This window comes from Podarcis pityusensis (genome assembly GCF_964106645.2).
Source record: "Podarcis pityusensis genome assembly, chromosome: 6".
Taxonomy (NCBI): domain Eukaryota; kingdom Metazoa; phylum Chordata; class Lepidosauria; order Squamata; family Lacertidae; genus Podarcis; species Podarcis pityusensis.
Window position 1 is genome coordinate 81,993,945 of NC_138030.1, and position 21,793 is coordinate 82,015,737.

General features: G+C 47.4%; 1 protein-coding gene and 1 long non-coding RNA gene across 3 annotated transcripts in view; one reads left to right on the plus strand and one right to left on the minus strand.

Annotated features, from left to right (window-relative positions):
• Positions 1 to 21,793, minus strand: part of CRB1 (crumbs cell polarity complex component 1) — a 153,470-nt gene that overhangs the window by 5,064 nt on the left and 126,613 nt on the right. The gene's annotated exons all lie outside the window — the stretch shown is intronic.
• On the plus strand, positions 406 to 20,595 carry LOC308479837. Of its 2 annotated transcripts, none has more exons than XR_013987841.1 (3): positions 406 to 2,527; positions 10,533 to 10,756; positions 20,312 to 20,595. It is a non-coding gene; the product is annotated as an uncharacterized lncRNA (long non-coding RNA). The 2 variants fall into 2 exon arrangements; XR_013987842.1 differs by having other exon boundaries at positions 10,533 to 10,682.

The following is a 21,793-nucleotide window of genomic DNA, read 5'->3' on the forward strand; positions in this document are numbered from 1 at the left end:
TGAACCATATCTTAGGACACAAAATCCAAAATGTTTCAAATCCAAAATGATTTAAGAACAAACGAAAGAACTTGAGAGGTCAAAAGTCTCAAAAGCACTTCCAGGAGACTAGGGAACCCTATTCAGCTACCTGCATGGAGGAATCTTACTGACGTTGATTCCTACCGATAATGCTTTGAGTAAAAGCTCATCACTGTTTGGGGTTACTCTCTATATAGAAATGGCCTGTAGAGTAGCATTTCCTTTGCAATGTAAGGAAGTGACAGCATGCCAGGAGAAACATTAAGAGATCCTTGAAGTGGGTGAGGGGAGGTTAAGTAAATCCATGTAGCATTCAAGAAATGTAAACTTGGCTCAGGGCTCATGATCAGTCTCTGAACGTTACAATGAAGCCCTGAACCATATCTTAGGACACAAAATAGACTGGCTAATCAGAGAGAGAAGTTGGTGTTGTAAAATGGTCTCTGGAAGGGTGGACGAAAATGCCATACCTTCATCAAGTAATATAAACTTTAAAGCCCTTTGCCACCAAGGGCCAGGCTATTTTGGCCAACTTTAAGTATGTGAGCCTGCCCAGGTTTTATATCATCATAGGAGGTCCTGCTTCCATTGGCAGAGAGCAGAGAGAGGGTTTTCTCAGTGGTGGCACTGTGACTACAGAAATCTCTAAGGAGATTCAGCAAAACCCCTCTCCTGTTTTTAGACTAGGGGTCTAAACTTGTGATCTTCCAGGTGTTGTTTGACTTGAAGCCCCATATGCTGGAAGCTGCCCACAGTGGCTGGGGCAACTCAGTCATATGAGCGGGGTACAATTATTATAAGTCCCATCAGCCCCAGCACCTGGCCAATAGTCAAGCATGATGGGAGTTGTAGTCCAACAACCTCTGGAGGGATATAGGTTCCCCATCCCTATTTATAAAGATTGTTTTCCCCCCTACAAGTTTATAAAGCTCCTGTGCTTTTGAGATGATTTGGGCTCTTTTTATTTTTACAATTTAAGATGCTTTTGGGAATGGATATTTTTAAAAAGTGGAAAGTAAGTAACTTAAAATAAATTAAATACATATCAAATGGGATTTTCTAGGCTCACAAAGTAATTATGTAAAACTACTTCAGACTTAGTCAGACTCTTTTGTCCAGTACTGTCTGATTTAATTGGGAAACGTTTTCTAAGATTTGGGGGCAAAGCTCTTTAACTGGAGAGACTGTTTTTTGACCACAGAATTATATGCCGGCTATGCTGTTAGAATCATAGAATTGTAGAGTTGGAAGGGACCCCGAGGGTCATCTAGTCCAACCCCCTGCAATGCAGGTATCTCAACACACTGTCTCCCATCCAAGTTGAAACCACAGTGGGCCCTGCTTAGCTTTGCAAATGTGCTAGCAGTTTTATTGCTACACCACTTGTATTGTTAAAGCTTTAAAGGGCTTCAACCTGGTCATTATCTGGGTAGGAAAGATGGGAGATTGTTCTGAAAGCTTCTCAGAGGGAAGAGTGGGATGATTTAAGGGGCAATAAATAAATAGTCCGCCTTGTAGCTCTACCTTTTGCATATCATGCCACAAGCAGCCAGATGGCAAATTCCTCACTTGGATTGACATCGGCCACAAACTCCAATTATGTGAGTAATTGTTCACCAACGGGAGCCTGGTGTTCACAACAGGGCATGTGATAACTGTTGGAATAGCCAGTCTTTAGAGACTACGGCTATGCTGAGGCACCAGATGGTTAGCAATATGGGCTCAAGCCAAGCGCTCCTCAGATTACAAGAGGCCCTCGGAGGTCTTTGGATGTAGGCCTTTATGCTGATTACCACTTTATAGAATGGAAATATAGACCTCATAGCCTTGCTTGTCAGCCTGGCATGGCACCTTTTCCACTTTTATTGAGACACTTCTGTCACTCACTTTATGAGTGTTAAATAGGGTTTCCACCAAATTTCACATGAAGTTAAATATGAAGTGAATTTGAAGGTTCTCCTGTAAGGAAAACATCTAGGCTTATGAGGGAAGGCAAAAGAACTTTGCTTTAAGTTCTGCATAAATCCATCCCCAACGATTTTGTGAAAAGAAGAGATTTGTCTCTCAAAGATTTTGCCGAAAGAGAAATTTGGAGATTTCCTCCTCAGTGAAAATGTATTAAATATTTCAAAGGAAGCCAGTAGATCAGGGATGGGGAACCTGGGACTTCTATTCTCTTTCAGTTCCAGCCACCATAGACAGTGGTCAGAGATGATGGGGATTGGTAGTCCATCAACAGCTAAGGGGCTGCAGGATCCCCATCACTGTGTTAGACAAACAGAATTCGTTGGCACTAAGGTTTTGATCAAGACAGCTACTCTGGTGGTGATATTGAAAGGAACTATTGTGGGAAAACAATTTAAAAGGCAAGGAAATGTTTTTGTTTCAAGGTACGTGGTGATTTTCAATGGCATCCTGGTATTTCAGAAGACTAGCCGAATAATAACAACGTTATGTGACAGCATGCCAGAAAGTTCTGAAACCACCTCCCTCAGCAACTAAGCTGGTAAGTGCAAAAATTTCTAAAATTTATACATTTGTAAAATATTGTGTGAAGTCTTGCTGTAGCCCAGTTTGCATATACATGTCTCAGATTGCTACATCTAGAGTTATTATGTTTTGCACCTGTATGTTCCACCCATGCGTTGTCCCTTCCCTCTTTCCTTCTCAGTGTACTGACAATTCAACATTTTCTGGGTTATGGAATCAAAGAATTGAAAAGGACCTTGAGGGTCATCTAGTCCAATGCCCTGCAATGCAGGAAGCTCAACTATATCATCCATGACAGATGCTTTAAAACCTCAAATGAAGTCCGCCACCTCCCAAGGGAGCCCGTTCCACTGTAAAACAACTCTTACCATCAGAAGGTTCTCCCTGATGTTTAGTCGGAATCTGCTTTAATTCATTGTTAATTAATCCATTGTTTCCCATTTCAGCCAAACTTTGAAACGTTGGTTGCTTGGATTGGCATAAAACAGAATCTCCAACCACAGTTCATTTTGGTTTAAGATCCTGGCTTGGTCTGATCTTGGGAACCACAGTTTCCCTGTTCAGACACTGAAATAATAATTAACTTGGGAAATGTTGAAGCATTGCAAAAGAGGAGAGAAGGAGCAGCACATGAGATACATGTCTGAATTGGGCCTGTGTCAGGAGCGCAGGATGGCTGGATGATGAGATTAACCAGATGCAAGCACTAGCATTCAGCGATTTTGCATATGCTTCCCACATTGCTTTCCTAACGCCTTACAATATGCATAGAAAAGTGTTGCGATGTCCCCCACCCCTGACCATCTCCCTGGACAACTAATGAATACCATACACATAACTTCCCAGCCGTTCCAAATTCCTTGGATCTTGCACAGTCAGATATGCTTAGCAATATAAGAAATAACTCGGAGAACTGCCCTCTCCAGTCAGTGCTAGGATTCTGCAAAACAATCCTGGCAGGTTAGCGAATATTTAGCACGAATCACTGGTTAGCAAAATAGCTCTTTGGGTGGTTCATGCTGTCAGACAGCAAGATAGCAAGCCAACAACTCTTCTGTCTGGGTGCAACACTTAAATTGCAGCCATCTTCTGCTTCCAGCTCTAAATATTGATTGTCAGAAGCCAGAGCCCTACCGGCCTCACATATTACACATAGCTGCTATGTTTTTGCTCACTGCTAAGTAGACGATTGTAACCTGTGTGAGCAAGTCTGTCTGTGTATTATCCCCATGAGTAGTTCCTTGGAAGAAAGTTAATCGAGGCTCAGGGATCGCAAAGCAAGCACAACGGATTTGGGTTTGAAAGAAACATGGAAATCATTATTTAAAGAATTGAAATACAGTGGTACCTCAAGTTACAGATGCTTCAGGTTACAGATACTTCAGGTTACAGACTCCGCTAACCCAGAAATAGTACCTCGGGTTAAGAACTTTGCTTCAGGATAAGAACAGAAATTGCGCGGCAGCGGCAGCAGGAGGCCCCATTAGCTAAAGTGGTACCTCAGGTTAAGAACAGTTTCATGTTAAGAACGGACCTCCAGAATGAATTAAGTTCTTAACCCGAGGTACCCACTGTATTTGCTTTTCTTTTTGACGAGATGGTTATCCATGGCTGGATCATTTATCTTGCATCTCAGATCTGAGCCTCTGGATGGTGATTGTCCAATTGTGGCAATAGTGTCTGATTAGCACCCTGTATATTTCTTTTTACAGACTTCTGTCAATTAAAGTGAACTTAGTAAATTGGTCAGTTTCCTGCTGAGACTGTTTTTCAGTAAGTTAGATATCTAAATAACTGTTTTTCAGGATTTAACTGTGTTTGAAGGGACTGCGTTCCAACTGCGGATGGGGGAGGGAATTCAATTCAGTTCACATGTAAAAATCCAAACCTATCTGGTTCATGCTTTTCGAAACACAGCCATCCTTGGAAACGCACACTTTTCTAAATTTTACAATTCAGTTCCCCACCAAGTAATGTGTACAAAATTGCATATACTGGGATAAAATGAAAAAATGCCCTATACTGTGCATATGAAAAGGTGCATATTAGGGGAAGTTACGTATATATAGACAGGGACGCGGGTGGCGCTGTGGTCTAAACCACAGAGCCTAGGGCTTGCTGATCAGAAGGTCGGCGGTTCGAATCCCCGAGACGGGGTAAGCTCCTGTTGCTCGGTCCCAGCTCCTGCCAACCTAGCAGTTCGAAAACACATCAATGTGCAAGTAGATAAATAGGTACCGCTCTGGCGGGAAGGTAAACGGCGTTTCCATGCGCTGCTCTGGTTTCTCCAGAAGCGCCTTAGTCATGCTGGCCACATGACCTGGAAAACCTGTCTGTGGACAAACGTCGGCTCCCTCGGCCAGTAAAGCGAGATGAGCGCCACAACCCCAGCCTCGTTCGTGACTGGACATATTACACTGCCCCGTAATATGCACATTTTTGTGTTCATTATTTGGTTGGGGAATTCCAATTACAAAATTCGGAGATGCGCACATTTCAAAAGATTGCTGTGTTTTGGGGGGGAGTGTGAACCAAATGCCCTGCCCTTGCATACTATATATATATATATATATATATATATATATATATATATATATTGTTAAAGCATACTTGATTTCTGCCTTTAAAAAGCAAGATAGTGACTTTCCTAAAAGAGAAAGGGACTGTCCCTGGAAAGTTGGAACAACTGGTTTGTTGTGTGCAAGAAGCAGAAACCTTTACTGAAAACAACAGCAGTTATTTGGATTTTTGCTAGTTGAAACTACTTCCATTTCAAGATGGAATTCACCAGTTTAGCCTGCGTGGACCTGATCAACCCTCGCACGTCAAGGAGTATAATGAAGATGGGTATTTGAATTGCCATTGAAATCTCTTCCTCAGTCATTGCCTCCCTCTAATAGATGATCCTTATAAGTTTAAGTCCATTTCAAGTTGCGCTTAAACTGGACATCAGGCTCTGACCAGGGTTTGAACATTTGGGGCAGATCTAGAGATCCTTAACCTGAGATCAGGTTCGCAGAATTTAAAAATGTGGCCTTATAGTAGCAGACTGTGCCATATACTCCCCTCCTTCCCTGTGTAGCTTGTACTCCCAAGTGAATCATCCTTTCTAATGTAAATAAAGCTTAGAAGATCCCCAGTAGCTTCTCCTGGTGCCTGAGCTTCATACTCCTGTGGGAATGTTGCATGAAGACAGAAGGGGAGAAAATGAAACCGGAGAGACTTGATTTCAGCTAAAATATTCCAAGACATTGAAATGATCTATTCCCATCCATCTCATTATCTGTAATTGCCCCCAAACCAATGAAGCCCTGTTTCTTTTTTAACTAGCTGTATGTGGTCCCCACCCCCCCTATCAACAGAAACAGGGGAGTTGCCTCATCCATTTTGGCGTCTTTCTGAAATCCCCTTGTGGATTTTACTTCTTACAAGGTGGAAGTTTGACTAGGCACAAATCCCAAAGGGGAGGAATGCTAGCCTTTCAGGTAACGTGGGAAACCAAATGAAGAGCCACACACTTAAGCCCACACTGTGCCTGACTCTGGCTGTGTTCCCATGCAGTTTCTCTTCTGGTTTTGCAAGATTTAAAAGAGGATAAGGTAGGACGTGCCTGTTTTCATCAGGGAAATATTGAAGAGTATGGAGTTATGTGTCCCCTGAGCCAAGGAGATAAGTAACTATATAACCTTGAAGACATCTGAAGGCAGCCCTGTATAGTTTTATTATCATCTTATATATATTGGAAACTGCCCAGAGTGGCTGGGACAACCCAGTCAGATGGGTGGGCTATAAATAATAACATCATCATCATCATCATTATTAAACAGGACAATCCATATTTTAATTGGAGAAATGTTGGAGGATATGTAGTCCTCACAGAACCATAGTTCCTTGGGCATGGGGGAACCATACTTCCTTGGGCGTGGGGAGGGCTTAAGAGGTTTGTAGTGTTGGTTCCAATTTTTCTTTGGAGAGGGGTTGCAACAATGTCCTTGGATAGGTAAAAAGGTAAAGGACCCGTGGACGGTTAAGTCCAGTCAAAGGCAACTATGGGCTCATCTTGCTTTCAGGCCGAGGGAGCTGGCGTTTGTCCACAGACAGCTTTCTGGTCATGTGGCCAGCATGACTAAACCAATTCTGGCGTAACGGGACACCGTGGTGGAAGCCAGAGCTCACGGAAACACAGTTTACCTTCCCACCACAGTGGTGCCTATTTAGCTACTTGCAGTGGCGTGCTTTCAAACTGCTGGGTTGGCAGGAGCTGGGACAGAGCAATGAGCTCACTCCGTCACAGGGATACGAACTGCCGACCTTCTGGTTGGCAAGCCCAAAGAGGCTCAGGGGTTTAGACCACAGTGCCACCCATGTAACCTGGATAAGATGCCCTCAGTGGGCCCTTCTTATGATTCTCACCAGGCCTGTTATTCAAGACAGATAGTGTGGCATGATCCTTTCTCTCCATGAAACCTAGCAATAAGCAGCCACTGAATGAACAGTCAGCATTCATGCCAACAAATTATTCAACAAGTTCTTGAACAAATTTGCTTAACCCTCCCCAAAATGCCTCTGCGAGCAAAATAAATTGGAATGCCTAAGATAAAGAACAAAGCCCAGTGTATTCTAAATTGGGTGTACAGTTTAAATTAATTAAAAAAGGACTGGAAGAGTCTTGCAGTTATTGTTTTAAAAGGGGTCACCTTGGAGCTGAATAAATCATTGGCAAGGCATGTTGATTTCAGCAAGGCATTTGACAAGGTGCCCCATGATATTATTGTAAAGAAGCTGGTAAAATGCGTTCTTGACTATGCTACCACTCAGTGGATTTGTAACTGGCTGGCTGACCGAACCCAAAGGGTGCTCATCAACGGTTCCTCTTCATCCTGGAGAAGAGTGACTAGTGGGGTGCCACAGGGTTCTGTCTTGGGCCCGGTCTTATTCAACATCTTTATCAACGACTTGGATGATGGACTCAAGGGCATCCTGATCAAATTTGCAGATGACACCAAACTGGGAGGGGTGGCTAACACCCCAGAGGACCGGATCACACTTCAAAACGACCTTGACAGATTAGAGAACTGGGCCAAAACAAACAAGATGAATTTTAACAGGGAGAAATGTAAAGTATTGCACTTGGGCAAAAAAAATGAGAGGCACAAATACAAGATGGGTGACACCTGGCTTGAGAGCAGTACATGTGAAAAGGATCTAGGAGTCTTGGTTGACCACAAACTTGACATGAGCCAACAGTGTGACGCGGCAGCTAAAAAAGCCAATGCAATTCTGGGCTGCATCAATAGGAGTATAGCATCTAGATCAAGGGAAGTAATAGTGCCACTGTATTCTGCTCTGGTCAGACCTCACCTGGAGTACTGTGTCCAGTTCTGGGCACCACAGTTCAAGAAGGACACTGACAAACTGGAACGTGTCCAGAGGAGGGCAACCAAAATGGTCAAAGGCCTGGAAACGATGCCTTATGAGGAACGGCTAAGGGAGCTGGGCATGTTTAGCCTGGAGAAGAGGAGGTTAAGGGGTGATATGATAGCCATGTTCAAATATATAAAAGGATGTCACATAGAGGAGGGAGAAAGGTTGTTTTCTGCTGCTCCAGAGAAGCGGACACGGAGCAATGGATCCAAACTACAAGAGAGAAGATTCCACCTAAACATTAGGAAGAACTTCCTGACAGTAAGAGCTGTTCGACAGTGGAATTTGCTGCCAAGGAGTGTGGTGGAGTCTCCTTCTTTGGAGGTCTTTAAGCAGAGGCTTGACAACCATATGTCAGGAGTGCTCTGATGGTGTTTCCTGCTTGGCAGGGGGTTGGACTCGATGGCCCTTGTGGTCTCTTCCAACTCTATGATTCTATGATTCTATGATTCTATGATTCTATGATTCTATGTTAGGACCATCCTTATTTTTGAGGGAAAGTCCTGACCAATTTTATTTATTTACTTTTTTAAAAAACAACATTTATATACTGCTTGATTATAAGAAAACCTCAATGTGGTTTATAAAACATGAAAACTGTGTTCCCACGCTGGAGGAATGGCAGATGAAACTTATGGACTATATGGAACTGGCTGAAATGACTGGTAGAATCCGTGACCAGGGAGAAGAGTCGATGGAGGAAGACTGGAAGAAATTCAAAGACTATCTTCAGAAACACTGCAAAATTAAGGAATGTTAGAGTGATGTTGGACTGAAAACAAGTGGTTTCCAGCTGCACAGGTTAAAGTTATGGAAATTTGATATTAAAAGGGAAAACTTTAAAGTTATATGATATTAAGATCTAGGACTAGGTTAAAAAAAAAAATTGAAGTTATATATTTTAGCATTTTATTAAATTAAAGATTGGGAGTAAAAAAAAAGTGGAAAAGAAATTGCTGAACAAACAATGTGGACTGGAATACAAAGGAGGGAGGTTTGAGGAAGTCTAGAAAATAAGTCACGTAAAATTGGAAATGGAAAAGAGAGTTCGTTTTTAATTGTTGTGTTTTGTGTTTTTATTGTTAAGTTTTGTATTATTTTTATGTGAGTTTTTCTGTTTTTTTTGTGTTATGTTGTTTTAAACTTTAATAAAAATTATTAAATATATATATATATATGAGAAACATGAAAACTGTGGGCCAGCCACCTTCTTTTCTGTATAATGTCCTTGTCTGCGGGCAAACACCAGCTCCCTCGGCCTGAAGCGAGATGAGCATCATACCCCATAGTCAAGTTTGACTGGACTTAACCGTCCAGGAGTCCTTTACTTCATACGTAAGACCAGGAGCCAAGAACTTGCTTTCTTGTCACTCCTAAAATTTAACTGTTATTCATGTAGAATGCAGATTCTCTTTAAAGTGAAAAACAAACTGATAGGCTATGGAGCTTCCTGTTATGTATGGAAGGACAGAGGAAACCTATTCCATTATAAGTAGTTATCATTTTTGAATGATTAAGCTAGACATAGGCTTTGCATGGGACGCGGGTGGCACTGTGGGTTAAACCACAGAGCCTAGGACTTGCTGATCAGAAGGTTGGTGGTTCGAATCCCCACCATGGGGTGAGCTCCCGTTGCTCGGTCCCTGCTCCTGCCAACCTAGCAGTTCAAAAGCATGTCAAAGTGCAAGTAGATAAATAGGTACCGCTCCAGCAGGAAGATAAACAGCGTTTCCGTGTGCTGCTCTGGTTCGCCAGCAGCGGCTTAGTCATGCTGGCCACATGAGCCGGAAGCTGTACGCCAGCTCCCTCGGCCAATAAAGCGAGATGAGCGCCACAAGACCAGTTGGTCACGACTGGACCTAATGGTCAGGGGTCCCTTTACCTTTATCTTAGGCTTTGCATGTCTCTTTTGAATTGTTACAATATTATGATATGAAGTAACAAAACCCTGGGTCTGAATTGTAGTCCGCCAAATCTGGAGACTGTCGGGGTTTAAATGCACACAAAATACATTGAATAATAACAACTAATTAATAATAATAACCTTAATGACAAAAAATGTTCTTATCGTGCACTGCTTTGTCACCTCACCTACAAGTTCTGGTTGACCTTGTTGAATCTTGCTCCCCCTTTTAACTATTGAAATTTGAAGTGGTGCCTCTGGACTAGAGGGCATTTTGCTCTTTGCCTGTTTTTGAACGGAGATGGCATGGGGTAAGGGCAGAATTACAAAAGAAAGATGCACATGGCCAATGGAGGGAGAGGATGAGCCCAGGAAAGGGAACGTAGTTATTCAGTCCTTGACACCTTTTTAAGTCAGTATGATAATTACTCAGGAATAACTGCATAAGGATGACTATGCAAATGGGGAATAAATTATTCATGAGGCAGTGGGCATTTATTATTGTAATTTAAGTGTCATTAGGACATGTTCACATAACTAACACTTGCGGTTAATGAATATATTAAGTAATCTCTGAAAGGCAAATTCGGTGAGAATCCCAAACTCCTTCACTTACAGTGTTTTAGTTGTGCTGAATTTGATACTGCTGTTGTCTGCCACACTCACTCATGTTTTCTATTGTTGTTGCTGTTAGGTGTGTAACGTTGTGAGGAACAGTTGAGAGAGTTGGGCATGTCTAGCCTGGGAAAGAGGCGACTGAGAGGAGATACAATAGCCATCTTCAAATATCTCAAGGGCTTTCACATGGAAGATGGAGCAAGCTGGTGTTCTCCTGCTCTGAAAGGTAGGAGCCAAACCAATGGATTCAAGTTACAAGAAAGGAGATTCCGGCTAAATACCAGGAATAACTTTCTGATGGTAAGAGCTGTTCATCAGTGGAAGAGATGCCCCTGGGAGGTGGTTGAACTTCCCTCCTCTGGAGGTTTTTAAAGCAGAGGTTGGATGGCCATCTGTCATGGATGCTTTAGTTGGTCCTTTCCAACTCTACGATTCTATAATTCTAACTTGCCCCCAAGGCTAAAATAATATTATCCAGCAGACCTTGCACAAGTAGTGTGTGGGCTATTGTTAGCTACCAAGAGAGTAAGGAAGAAGAGGATCCATAACATTTTAAGTCTGTGCCATACAGACCATTCCTTTGTGCCACACTTTTCAAGCAGGCTTGTTTGAGCAGGTACAGGAGCACCTACTCAAAAGTGCAGTCCATATTAGCTCTGCACAGTGACTAATCCAAGTGCATGATGGGAATGGGAACTTGTGGAACATCACCTCTTCCAGTAGCGTGGGGTGTGATACTCTTCCGCGTGGTCTAGTGTGTGCTTGCAGAGTCACGCTTAAAAAGGTAAAGGGACTCCTGATCATTAGGTCCAGTCGTGACTGACTCTGGGGTTGCGGCGCTCATCTCGCTTTATTGGCCAAGGGAGCCGGCGAACAGCTTCCAGGTCATGTGGCCAGCATGACTAAGCCGCTTCTGGCGAACCAGAGCAGCACACAGAAACGCCGTTTAACTTCCCGCTGGAGTGGTACCTATTTATCTACTTGCACTTTGACGTGCTTTCGAACTGCTAGGTTGGCAGGAGTAGGACTGAGCAACGGGAGCTCACCCCGTCGCGGGGATTCGAACCGCCGACCTTCTGATTGGCAAGTCCTAGGCTCTGTGGTTTAACCCACAGCGCCACCCACGTCCCACCAGAGTCACGCTTACCTCCAGTCTAAATTTATTGGGCGTGTTGTCACCTCTCCAGTTTGGAGAGATCCTGTTCCTTTGGATTCTACCACCCTGAACACGTTGCTTTCACCTGAACCTCAAGGATGATAACTGGAGAGACTGGCATTTGATATGTGAAAGGGAAATACAGTGGTCATTCATGAAGGTTGCTTGGGGAAAATCTGACGTCTACAGTGAGCCTTGTCATGGCAGCCGCCTGAGGATGCCAGCTGCTGGTTCCAGATTTATATGAGTGCTACCCCATTCATTCTAATGGAGGAAGCAGATGTATGTATGCATTCTTCTACATGAGTGGATTTTCTATTCCTCCACTATAATGACTATAAGGGAAGTTTTTGATGTTTGATTGGGCAGCTCCCAACAGAATATTAAAGACACAGAGTGGCTGGGCAAACCTGGCCAGATGGGTGGGGTATAAATAATAAATAATAAGTTGTTACGATGATGATGATGATGACGACGACGACGACTGGGGGAAGCAGCATGCACAAGAAATCCATGTTGTCAGGGGTTCAGGAGCAGAGGCAAGGGCAAGGGAGGAAACAGAGAGCGAGGGAGAGGAGGCAGAAGAAAAGATGAGTGATGACGACGACCCGAGATCTCCGAGTCTTTCCAGTGAATCAGAAGATTCACAGAAAGGAGCACCAGTGGCCAGGGCAAGGGGGGAGCCTAGGGGGACACCCCAGGAAGATAGAGCCAGAGGGGACTCAGAGGGGAGCAGTTGGAAATCAGGACCAGCGTCACCGCCAGAGAGCAGGGAAGAGGAAGGGCGCCAGGGATCAAGCGCTGGCAGCTCACAACAGGGGGGAGGGCACGAGTCAGGAGTGGCCACACCTCCATCGGGGAGCGAAGAAACGGTCAGACGGAAGGTGGAAGGTTGGGCGCGCGTGCCAAGTTCAAATGCACAGGAAGGTGGCGCAGTAGGCAGCCCGGAAAGGGAGCCAGGTCCTAAAGCCCGCCGAAAGGAGGGAGAAGAGTCAGGGGGGTCAGCGTCAGCGTCAGAGGAATCCCGGAAGGAAGAGACCCCGGGGGGGCAGAGGGACCCAGAGAAGAACAGTCAGGCGGAAAAGGTGGAGCAAGGCTAGGATATTAAGTTGGTGTACAAGGGGCGGAGACTCAGATGGAGCTTCGCCGATCTAACCATGAGACGTAGAGTTGCACGCAGCAGATTGAGAATGGAAACTGTAACTCAATAAAGACTTTTATTTAATGATCGCTGGCTAGCGTGATCCTCTGTGAGCTAGGATCTGGAAGCAGCTCTGACAGTAAGCTCCATCCCTAGATTGTGGGCATCTACGTCCTCGCGGAGAGGAGAGAAAGTGGGTGCCTACTAGCGAGCTCACGAACGGCAGACAACATGACGGCCGAACAGCAGATAGTGGAACTCAGAGAAGCAGTGACACGACTGAATGCCGAGGCTCTTGCATCCAGGAAGAGAGAGGAGGACGCAGCTGCCGCCTACAGGGATCTCCAGGTCAGGTTGGAAGTGCTTACGAAGCAAGGGCAACTGACACCCAAACCGGAGGGGATTGGGTTGGGGAGACGAACAGGCGGTCTGGTCTCTCACTTCGATGGGAATTTGCAACAGTACCCCAACTTTAGAGCAGATGTAATGTGTGCACTGCAACTGCTGAACAAAGACTTTAGAGATGAGCAAGAGAAGGTGGGATTCATCATGTCCCATTTGCATGGAGATGCTAAAGCATGGCTGCGCAATTTGTGGAGAGATAAGGATCCGGCGCTCCAAAATGCGGATGCCTTTATTAAAGCGATGGATGGGTGCTTTTTATCAAGCATTGACGTGGATCTTGCTCGGCAGGAGATACATGGACTGAAGCAAGGGAGGGCCAGCGTAAGGCAGTACCATGCCCGCTTTTTCGCTTTGGTCAGTGCCCTGGAATGGGACAGAGATTCGGCTCCTGTAAGAGACCTGTTTTGGGAGGGATTGCACGGCTCGGTTAAAGATGAAATTGCGAGGGGGGAGAGACCCCGGACCACGCAGGAGATCGTTCAGAGGGCGCTGGCGGTGGGGGTGCGGCTGGAAGGACGTCCGTGGAGCAGGGACGAAGGGCGTGGAGGGCGCGAACCAGCCAGGGGCTCCTCCTTCCTTCCCAGAGAAGCAGCGCGTGCGCAATCCACGCCTCCGCCAGGAGGAGGAGCGGAACCTATGGAGGTTGGAGGTGCAAGGGCTCAGTCAGCAGCCAGAGCCCTAGCACCGGCAGCAGTGAAAGCGAAGCCTCCTAGAGGGAACAGGAAGTGTTACATCTGCGATGATCCACAGCATATGGCGAAAGAGTGTCCCCAGAGGCTCCACAAGCACACTGCAGCCTCAGCAATGGTAACTGCAGCAACGCAGCAAGGACAACCACAGCAGGGAAACGAAGGAGTCTGGTTGGAGGAAGAGGCACTGGGGCCCAGCCAGACGTGTCAGTGAAGCAGTCCCCAGAGATTTTACAGCCCATGGACCCCCTCCCGCCCAAACCGGTAGTGAAGCTCACCGCGTCGCTCCAGCTGCCCAATGGAATCACCATGGACGTGCCAATCACCATTGACTCCGGAAGCAATGCGGACTTTATAGGGCAGGACTTTGTCGACCGGCACGCTATACAGTTGCTGCCTGCCACGCTGCCCCTGCAGGTTGTCACGGTGGATGGCAGGGAGCTGCTAGGGGGGCAAGTGGTGAAGCAGACGCCACCAATGGTGATGCGACTTGGGAATCACAGGGAAATCATCAGCTTCAATGTCACTCAACTATCGGACACGCCCATTGTATTGGGCATGAGTTGGCTGGACAAGCACAGCCCGACGCTGGCTTGGTACCAGAGGCAGCTGACCTTCGGCTCTTCCTTTTGCGCTGAACACTGCATCGTGCCCAGGCAGGAAGGAGGGGAAGAGGAGTCACAGCTGCAGCTAGGCACGCTGCAAGCGGTTCCCCACAAGTACGCAGAATTTTTGGAGGTTTTCTGCGAGAAAGAGGCAGACAGGCTACCCCCCCACAGACCATATGACTGCAAAATTGACCTGCTGCCGGGGGCGGCGCTGCCCAAAGGGAAGCTGTATTCCATGTCTGAGGACGAACTGCAGGAACTCAAAGAGTTCATAGATCATAATTTGGAGCGCGGTTTCATCCGAGAGTCCAAGGCAGCGGGGGGCAGTCCGGTATTCTTTGTTAAGAAGCGGGACACGCCCCAAAAAAGACTTGTAGTGGACTTTCGCATCTTGAACAGTGTGACCAAGCCATCGGACTTCCCCATGCCCCGAATCGACGACCTCCTCGCAAAGGTACGGAAGGGCAGAGTGTTCACCAAGTTGGACCTGCGAGGGGCATACAACCTCATTCGCATGCGGGAGGGAGATGAGTGGAAGACAGCCATGTTCACGCCCCTGGGCACCTACGAATATAGAGTTATGCCTTTTGGATTGCAAAATGGCTCCCACGTTTTTCAAGCTTTCATGCATCACGTGTTGGCGGGGCTCCTCTACAAGACGTGCGTCTGTTTCTTGGATGACATCCTGATCTTTTCGGAATCGCAGCAGGAGCATGACAGACACGTCAAGGAAGTGCTGAGCAGGCTACAGCAACATAGGCTTTACGCCAAGCTGGAGAAGTGCCAATTCGACGTGACCGAGGTGGATTTCCTGGGCTACAAGTTGTCTGATAAAGGGCTCGCCATGGACAGCGCCAAGGTCCGAGCAGTGTTGGATTGGAAAAGCCCACGCAACCGGAAGGAGGTCCAACGGTTTGTCGGCTTCGCGAACTTCTATCGCAAGTTTATCAAAGGCTTTGCGATGCAGACAGCGGCCATCACGGACACGCTCCGCTCCAAGAAAAAGAAGTTCATCTGGACAGAGCAGGCGGAGCAGTCCTTTCAGGCACTCAAGCGTCTCTTCGCGTCGGAAGAGCAGCTGCTTCATGTCAACCCCAGCAGGCCGATGAGGGTGGAGACAGACGCTTCGGACAGAGCCGTGGGAGCAGTCCTGCTGCAGAAAGATCCGCAGGGGGTTTGGAGGCCGGGAGCGTTTTACTCAAGGAAGCTCAGCAAGTCCGAACAGAACTACACCATCTGGGACAGGGAGTTGCTGGCCATTCATGCAGCGTTCAAAGCGTGGAGGCACTTCCTGATCGGCGCCAAGCACACGGTGCAGGTCTGCACGGACCACAAGAATCTAGAGCACTGGCGCACGGCACAGTTCCTGAACCAGAGGCAGATACGTTGGGCTGAGTTCTTTGCGAATTTCGACTTCCGAATAGAGTATGTCCCGGGGGACACCAACATCATGGCGGATGCTCTCTCCCGTAAGCCACAGTATCTGGAGGAGGCAACGCCAGCGGCCGCCATGCACATCTTCGCACCGACAGTGTGGGCGTGCGCGGCGGCAACAGTTGACCTGGATGCGGTGCGACGAGCGTTGCAGGATGACTCCTTCGCGCAAGCAAAGATGGCAGAGGTGCACAGGGGCACGGCAGCGACCGACGAGTTCCAGCTGCGAGATGGTTTGCTCATCCGTAAAGGGGCCATCTACGTGCCAGGAGACGAACTTCGCGCCAAGGTACTGCAGCAGCTGCACGACGCGCCCACTGCCGGGCACTTTGGCAAGGAGAAGACGGTGGAATTAGTAGCCAGAGACTTCTGGTGGCCCGGAATGAGAGGGGAAGTCGCGGACTACGTGGCGAGGTGTGACACCTGCCAGAGGGCCAAACCAGTGCACAGACCGCCGGCCGGACTGCTGGAACCGCTGCAAACTCCGTTCGAGCCATGGGAGAGAGTGGCCCTGGACTTTGTCACGGATCTGCCCAGCTCGAGGGGCAAGACGGCTGTGCTGGTGGTGGTGGATTTGTTCTCCAAGATGGCACATTTCATTCCGTGTGCGAAGGTGGCCACGGCGGAACAAACCGCCAAACTGTTCATAGACCACGTGTTCAAGGTTCACGGTCTGCCGCGGTCTATTCTGTCCGACCGAGGGCGACAGTTCATCTCAAACTTCTGGCAGAGGCTGATGGGCTTCCTGAACGTCAAGATCAACCTGGCGTCGGCTAGACACCCGCAGACCAACGGGCAAGCGGAGCGGGTCAATGCCATCATGCAGCAGTACCTGAGATGTTATGCGAATCAACAGCCTGCGACGTGGGTGGATTACCTGCCTCTCGCTGAGTTCGCCTACAACAACACGAAGCACGTGTCCACGGGGGTCACGCCGTTCTTCGCCAACAACGGGAGGCACCCTAGAACCTTCCCGGGACTGGAAAGAATGGGGGAGGGGGAGCCGCAGACAGCAGATGCGTTCGCGTCGGAGTTGCAGGAGGTCCACGATCAGCTGCGGCGGCACCTGGAGCTGGCTAAACACGCATACAAGGTACAAGCGGACAAACACAGAAGGGTTGGCGAAGAGATCCATGTGGGAGACTGGGTCTGGTTAGCAGCCCACGCAGTGCCGGCCAGGTCGTTGGCGAAGAAGAAACTAGGGCATAAACAACTGGGGCCCTACCAAGTCGACGAACAGGTCAACCCGGTGGCTTTCAGGCTGGCTCTTCCGGAGGGTTCCAGAATGCATCCGGTGTTCCACAGATCGGTGCTCACTCCCTACAAGGCACCTCACAGGTTTCAGGAACCAGGAACGGCACCGGGTCCGCTCCGAGAGAGAACCGGGCAAGGGGGAGTGGCACAGGAGGAGCGCATCAACGAAGTCACGGAGATTTTGGACTCCAGATGGGGGGAAGAGGGGGTAGAATACCTTCTCGCCAAGGAGGGCACCCCGGCCAGTGCCAACAGCTGGGTGCCGGGCTACGCTTTAGACGAACCTCTGCTCAAAGAAGAGTTTCATGCCCTCTTCCCACATAGGCCAATGCCAGCAGACTTTTTCGACGACTGGCTTTTCACGCCCACGCTTTCAGCCAGCACGTTCCGGGGGTTCGACTCGGACGAGGAACCGACACGAGACGCCCGTTCCCCAGAGGGGTCACCCTCGGGATCTGCTTCAGAACCCTCGTATTGGTGGGATGATCGACCAGAGGAGCAGTTCCGCAGAAGGTGGCTGGAGGGTCCAGGACGAGCAACGTCTCCAGAAGGCAACGAGGGAGAGACGGACATGGACGTTTTCGGGGACGACCCGGGTTTCGAGCACGGCGGCACAGAGATGGAAGCGGAGGTGACCGTCGTCAACGAGAGCAGGGAGGAAGAACCGGAAGACTTCGGATGGCGGCCCGCCACGGGAAGCGAACTGTATCCGACATTCGTCCCCCTGACACGGCAGCACCCAGATCCCGCACCGGAAGGAGGGGAGGGGGGAAGAGGGGGCTTCGAGGGGGGGATGGATGTCAGGGGTTCAGGAGCAGAGGCAAGGGCAAGGGAGGAAACAGAGAGCGAGGGAGAGGAGGCAGAAGAAAAGATGAGTGATGACGACGACCCGAGATCTCCGAGTCTTTCCAGTGAATCAGAAGATTCACAGAAAGGAGCACCAGTGGCCAGGGCAAGGGGGGAGCCTAGGGGGACACCCCAGGAAGATAGAGCCAGAGGGGACTCAGAGGGGAGCAGTTGGAAATCAGGACCAGCGTCACCGCCAGAGAGCAGGGAAGAGGAAGGGCGCCAGGGATCAAGCGCTGGCAGCTCACAACAGGGGGGAGGGCACGAGTCAGGAGTGGCCACACCTCCATCGGGGAGCGAAGAAACGGTCAGACGGAAGGTGGAAGGTTGGGCGCGCGTGCCAAGTTCAAATGCACAGGAAGGTGGCGCAGTAGGTAGCCCGGAAAGGGAGCCAGGTCCTAAAGCCCGCCGAAAGGAGGGAGAAGAGTCAGGGGGGTCAGCGTCAGCGTCAGAGGAATCCCGGAAGGAAGAGACCCCGGGGGGCAGAGGGACCCAGAGAAGAACAGTCAGGCGGAAAAGGTGGAGCAAGGCTAGGATATTAAGTTGGTGTACAAGGGGCGGAGACTCAGATGGAGCTTCGCCGATCTAACCATGAGACGTAGAGTTGCACGCAGCAGATTGAGAATGGAAACTGTAACTCAATAAAGACTTTTATTTAATGATCGCTGGCTAGCGTGATCCTCTGTGAGCTAGGATCTGGAAGCAGCTCTGACACATGTGAACATCCAAGCACAAGTCCCTAAGTAAAACCCTAGGCCCAGCCTAGTAGGGTGTGTTGAATTTTTCAACTTTCAAATTCCCAAAATGAGGATTGCAAAAAAAAGCTGTAACATGACTTGGGAGTTCAAAATATACTTTGGTAAAATTAATATAATATAGTTTGCTTAGTAAGTAAAATGTGTGTAAAATTGCACAGCAATCATTTAAACTGATTGCCAAGTACTTGCAGTTATAGTCTATATTAATATTTTTAAAGGTAAAGGTAAAGGTAAAGGGGCCCCTGACCATTAGGTCCAGTCGTGGCCGATTCTGGGGTTGTGGCACTCATCTCACTTTACAGGCCGAGGGAGCCAGTGTACAGCTTCCGGGACATGTGGCCAGCATGACAAAACCGCTTCTGGCAAACCAGAGCAGCACACGGAAATGCCGTTTACCTTCCTGCCGGAGTGGTACCCATTTATCTACTTGCACTTTAACGTGCTTTTGAACTGCTAGGTTGGCAGGAGCAGGGACCGAGCAACGGGAGCTCACCCCGTCGCAGGGATTCGAACCGCCGACCTTCTGATCGGCAAGTCCTAGGCTCTGTGGTTTAACCCACAGCACCACCCGCGTCCCTTATATTAATATTTTTACTATTACCCAAATTGGTGGCCATCACCATATTTTGTGGGACCAGGTTAGTTGAAAGACCGCCTTATCCCTTACACGCCCAGTAAATCTCTGTGGTCTGTGGAAGAGTTTCTCATGCAAGTTCCAAAGATCTCAGAAGTCTGCTCTGCAGTAACTTGGAGCAGGATTTTTGTGTGTGGCTGCCCCTGTTCTGTGGAACAGCATTCCTCTCGTGATACGACAGGTGCCCATCACCTGCACTTTCTGTAAACAATTGAAAACGTTTTTGTTTCAAAAGCTTTCCCAGATAAATGGGTCTTTACCATGGGTGTCTACTTCGGAAGTCTTGTTTCAAATGCATTTGCTATTTTTAAAAAATATATATATATTGAGTTCACATTGCCTTGAGATGGTTGTTTTGAATGTGATTAGTCAATCAATCATAATTATAATAACTATGTTCTGTGTGAAGAATTATTTCCTTCCCTTTTTTATCTGCCTGGATCTCCCACAATTGAGCATTGTTTGATTAAACGGGTTCTCATATCATGAGGGAGGGAGAAGCTTTTCTACATACCATGTATCACACAGGAAATGGTGAACCTGGCATGTGAACCCCTTCCTATAATTTTGAAGGAAAATGTCACCAGTCCACTTTAAATTCTTGAATGGCAATGCTTCAGCAGCCAGCCATTTTTTAGGAATGCATGGATGTTTATTTCTTTATCGTAAATGGAGCCTTAAACTGCAAGCCTTCAAAAGTAAGTCCCACTGTATTTAATGGAGCTTACTCCCAGGTAACTGGGTAAACGCTGTGCAGCCTTACACTACAACCCTAAGCATTTTTACTCAGAACTAAGTCCCACTGAGTTCAATAGGATTTACTCAGGTATGTTCCTGATCAGTCTCAGTTTCTTCTTCTTCCGTTCCTCCTCCAATTATTATTAGTATTATTTATTATTATTAATTATATCTCATCTTTTCCCCCGGCAGAGACTCAAGGCAGCCTACAGCTAAAATTCCATTCCATTTATCTGTTGAAGCTGTCATACACGATCCCTTTCCTCGCACATTTTTTCTTTACAACAATCTTGTGAGGTAGGTTGGGCGGAAAGGTTGCAATTTCCTCAAGGTGACCAATGTATAATTTTGTGCAGGCCATCAAATGCCAGAGAAACCTCTTGATGTAGAATAGAATGTCCCTTTTTTCATTGGAGCAATGTTGGAGGGCGTGTGTAACACATTGCAGTAATCTAACCTAGAGGTTACTAGAGCATAACTGACAGTCTTTAGACAGGGGCACAGCTGGGCCACCCACCGAAATTTATGGAAGGCACTCCGGGCCACTGTGGCCACCTGAGTCTCTAGCAACTGCAAAGGATTCAGAGGTATGGGAGAACTAAATTATTTACTCACTTGGGCAAAGTATACAACCTCAACCGTTATGATATTGTTGCTGACTCAGGATAGTAATTGAGTCAGATACATATTGTTCTGATGCACTCTTCTTTTAGCTTTTGGTGGGCGACTGGGGGGAGGGAAATGAGGAAGAAAGAGAAATTAAAATTTAAGCAGATAAAAATCCCAAGTGGTTTCTCTTTTTCTGATGACATTTGGTGAAATCAAAATAGCAGGCACCAAATGTATTCTGGAAATGAAGGCTTTCCGTCCTCAGGGAGGGCGGATGATAGTCTCCTTACTTGGAAGACACAAGTCTCAGGAGATGTTTAAGCAATCGCACACCTCAGGGGTTGGGCGGAAGGCGGCGTTGGGGGGACTGAACTTCGGCTTTCTGGGTAGCAGATTCCCGACGCACAGGAAGCAAATGAGAACGCAGGCAACAGCACAAACAAAAATGCAAAAGGGAGATGTAACATGACAAAGGCAGAAGGTTTATTGTTATGTACAAAGACAAGAAAGCTAAGTGCATGCCGATGCCCACACAGACACACAATGTAGCTGAAGAATACACATTCACAAAGAGAAGGACAAACAAGCATGTGTGAAGACAGAAGATGCTCTTGATGACAAGGTGGTTAAAGAAAGCGACAGTCTGCAGGGTTGCATTGACAACACCAGTATTAACAGCATGTATACAGTTCAATAAGACTAGAATGCGGCTTTTCAGTATTGTGTTAGTGATCACATAAGACACATCATACGTATACAGTTTCCCTCCGATATCAGGCTTCTAGCTCTCCACAAATATTCAGAGGGTTATTTATATGCTCCGTGTCTATCTTATATGGTTTTTGTGCTTGATCTATTTTTCATCTCGTGAAATAGCAGCACAGTATGCAAGGGAAATGCCCCTGAGAGTTCAAAGTTTCCAAATTCCATGTTTCCTTACACCAACCTAAAATGCACCTTGCTTTTGTAGATCCCTTTGTGGTGCTTAGCTCTCGTTCAAGTTTCTATTCTTTCCCTTATGTGCCTATAAAGAAATCTTATCTATGGCAATCAGCTCTGAGCTCT